At 61.3% G+C, this 3,500-nt stretch overlaps 1 long non-coding RNA gene across 1 annotated transcript; it reads right to left on the bottom strand.

The window, feature by feature from the left end:
* Positions 1 to 646: 646 nt before the first annotated feature.
* Positions 647 to 1,221, bottom strand: LOC117191747. Its single transcript, XR_004474061.1, has 3 exons — positions 1,181 to 1,221; positions 763 to 1,128; positions 647 to 677 (listed from the first exon to the last, which is right to left on the bottom strand). It is a non-coding gene; the product is annotated as an uncharacterized LOC117191747 (long non-coding RNA).
* Between the last annotated feature and the right edge of the window lie 2,279 nt (positions 1,222 to 3,500).

Below are 3,500 nucleotides of genomic sequence, written 5' to 3'. Positions count from 1 at the left end.
AAAGGTGTTGGGATGAAAAATGGCCGGAGCTGATGCTGGCCATGAATTCGGGAGTGTCGGATACAACGGGATATTCACCGGCGTTCGTGGTGCAAGGAAGGGAACCCCGGCTGCCAAAGGCCCTATATGACGAGGAGACGGTAGGCACGGGACAAGGCACAGAGACGCCGGATGAAAATACGAAGAAATTAAAGGAGCTGTTTCAGTTGGTTCGACGCAACTTGGAAAGGGCAGCCCAGGATCAGGCCAGGCATTACAACCTGAGAAGAAGACCGTGGAGACCCAAAGTGGGAGAGGTCGTGTGGGCCAAACAGCACCACCTTTCCAATGCAGCGGAGGGATGCGCCGCGAAGCTGGCACCAAGGTACGATGGGCCATACCAGATAGAGGACTTTATATCCCCGGTTATCTGCAACCTAAGAAAGGAGGGCGACAGGAAGAAGAGAACGGCACACATACGAGATCTGAAACCCCAACCCGAGGAGCGAGAGACACAGGGGTGCCGGAGACTGGCTGTAATAGGTCGCCCTAAAAGGTCACGCAGGCCCAGGAACGGTAGAGTGCCACGCAGGACACTGGGGAAGGGTGCCGCGCAGGACACGCACGAGACTCGTCAGCACGCAGTGTGATGGACTTGTGCACTTAGATTTAAAAAAAAAAAAAGGCGAACAGGAAGACTGTGGTTGGAGAAATCAGAAAAAAAAAGCGAAAATTAGTAAAAAGAAAGGAAAATAAAACGAGAAGAGGAAAAGCTCAGCAAACCTGAACAGGAAACGCGTCACCCAAAGCTGGGAGGCGAATCAAGGGTCGGGGAGTGTAATCTCAGACATCGGATGACCAGGAAAAACCCAGGGGCCAGGCTCACGCCTCAACGCGGACTCACGAGGCAACTACGAGCGTCGGGCCGGAACGACGGGTGCCGCTCATGCGTGGACTACCGGGCGAGGAGTCGGATGATCCTCGGGTCCGAGCCACTGTGTGAGGGAGACACCTGTCACCTGCGCCGGTGGCGCATAGGAGTTGCCCTGGGATGTGAGCCCAAGATTCCAGCCCGGGCGGAGGGTCGGAGGACCCATTGTTCACGAGCGGAATCGCGGCAAGCGGCCCGCATTGAGGGCAGAGGGCAAGCTGGAAAGGGAGGAAGGATTGAGTAAAAGTCATCCGGGTCGGGAGAACTCACCCAGGCCAAGGAGGGTCCGAGCAGCACGGGATGAAGAAGACAGGTCGGCGGTGGCATGTAAGAATAAATAGCAATTTTTATAACGATTAAAAGTAAATAATTAGCAATCCATTAATCCATTAAATAGCAATTAAAATAAACAAGAATAAAGGGCTAAATAAAAATTGTGAATAAGCAAAAATAAAAGGGGGAATAAAAAGCAAAATAATCATGAACGGGAAGGGGGTGGGTCCATCAAAGATGGAAAAGTGTTATCCATGAGCCAACAGAGAAACGCGGCGAGAACACAACAGTATCCAAAAAAAAGGGATAAGGCGAAATCGGATAGAGAGCGGAGAGCGCGACGGCACTCACACAACCAGGGGAAAGATGCCGTTAGAGAGCGCGGCCGGCAGAGAGACGAGGCTGAGGGCCATGAGTACAAACGCAACAACCGTTAGAACCAGGCAGGAGAGACCGAAACACGGAGCACCGGCACCGGTAGAGGGAACGATTGGCAATGCAACGCGTGTATATAGGCGGGTGGAAAACGGAACAGCGAACACTTGAAGGTAATTATCACCAGAAAGAACGCAAGAAAAGTAGCAAGAATAAAAAAATGGAGATGAAACGCGGGCTCAACCACGACGATGGCAGGAAGAAGATGGAGGATATTAGGGCCTTCCTGGAGGAGCAACAGGCGATCGTGGGAGAAGGGGGCTATCGCGCCGATACTTCTCGTCAGCGACGGGAGTCTCTGCTCTCGCGTAGAGACGAGGAGGATTTGTGCGATGGCTCCCAGTTCCTTCAACTGCTGGCCTCGCAGTTGGTGTCACCGGCGCCATCGGGGCACGACTCGGTGTCGCCGACGGTGTCATCGGATGAGGAGGAGGAGGACGACGACGAGGTCATATGCACCGACGGCCCGCGCGCGCCAACCGCTCAGGTGAAGGCCAGATGGAGACGGCAGCAAGGGGCGGAGCCGGAGACGAGGAATGGAAGGCCGCTGATCCTGCGCGACAAAATCGAGGCGGTGAGGCGGAGGTTTCAGGAGGCGACGCCGGAGGAGAAGCGCCGGATGCACCAAGTGCTGGAGAGGGCGCGGGCGATCAGGCGGCGGAGGGACGAGCGGATGGAGGCGCGGCGGCGACAGGCGGAAAGAGCCGCCAGTACGGAGGAGCACGGCCAAGAGAGCGACGAGGCGCCGCCACCCCCACCATTCCGGGTGGTGCTGCCGCCGATGCAGCCCCGGACCGACGAGGCGGAGACCGAGGGAACGCCGCCCCAGGCCACGGGCAAGCAGGCTACGAACCCCGAGGCCGAGTGGCAGCGGCGGCTGCAGCAGGCCGAGGAGGAGGAAGGCGAGCTGTGGCAACCTACGCCACCGGCCGAGGATGACGAGGGCTCCGAGAGGCGGCAGCCGCAGGCCGAGGAGGAGCAGCACCAGCAGCACCAGCAGCAGCAGCCCCAGCAGCAGCAGCAACAGCAGCACCAGCAGCAGCAGCAACAGCAGCACCAGCAGCCGCATCACCAGCAGCAGGGGCAGGAGCAGTGGCAGCAGCAACCACAGTGGAGGGGACCGGAGGCGGCCGTAATGGGACCGTATGTATCGCAGGAGGTGCGGACCGCCGTGCGCCAGGGGATGGTGTGGCACCACCAGACCCTGCACATCACGTGGGCCTCGGGGCCCGCCCCGAGCGAAGCCCAGCCAGAGGCCGGCGCCCGGGTGTGGGAGGAGTGTCAACGCGGCAGCAACAACAGGGACCCGCGGAGGAGAAACCCCGGACCCGCCCCCACGACCTCAGCGGCAGCAATGGCGACGGCGGAGGCAGCGACGCGGACTGCAGAAGCGGCGAAGGTGACAGCAGAGACGCAGGCCGCGGAAATGGCGACGGCGGCCCAGACGGCGACGGCGGTCCCGACGGCGACGGCCGAAGCAGCGGCAGCCACGGCGACGGCGGAGGCGGCGATGCGAGCGGCAGAGGCGGCGACGACGGCAGCAGGGACGCAGACCGCGGAAACGGCGACGGCGGTCCAGACAGCGACGGCCGAGGCAGCGGCAGAGGCGGCGACGGCGGCAGCAGGGACGCAGACCGCGGAAACGGCGACGGCGGCCCAGACGGCGACGGCCGAGGCAGCGGCAGAAGCAGAGACGCGGGCCGCGGAAACGGCGACGGCGGCGACAGCACCGACGGAGGTGGAACTCGAGGCGTGGGAGCGCGGACCGTGGGTGTGGCCCGCACCGGAGAGGTCGACGGCGGCCGAGCGCCCGGCTCTGAAGCGGCAGGCCTCCTGCCCGGAGCCCTGTGCAGGACCGAAGCGACCGGCCCTGCAACGGCAG

Source organism: Drosophila miranda (genome assembly GCF_003369915.1).
Source record: "Drosophila miranda strain MSH22 chromosome Y unlocalized genomic scaffold, D.miranda_PacBio2.1 Contig_Y1_pilon, whole genome shotgun sequence".
NCBI lineage: Eukaryota > Metazoa > Arthropoda > Insecta > Diptera > Drosophilidae > Drosophila > Drosophila miranda.
Note: the sequence above shows the minus strand (reverse complement) of the source record. Positions and strands in the feature narration are given on the sequence as shown.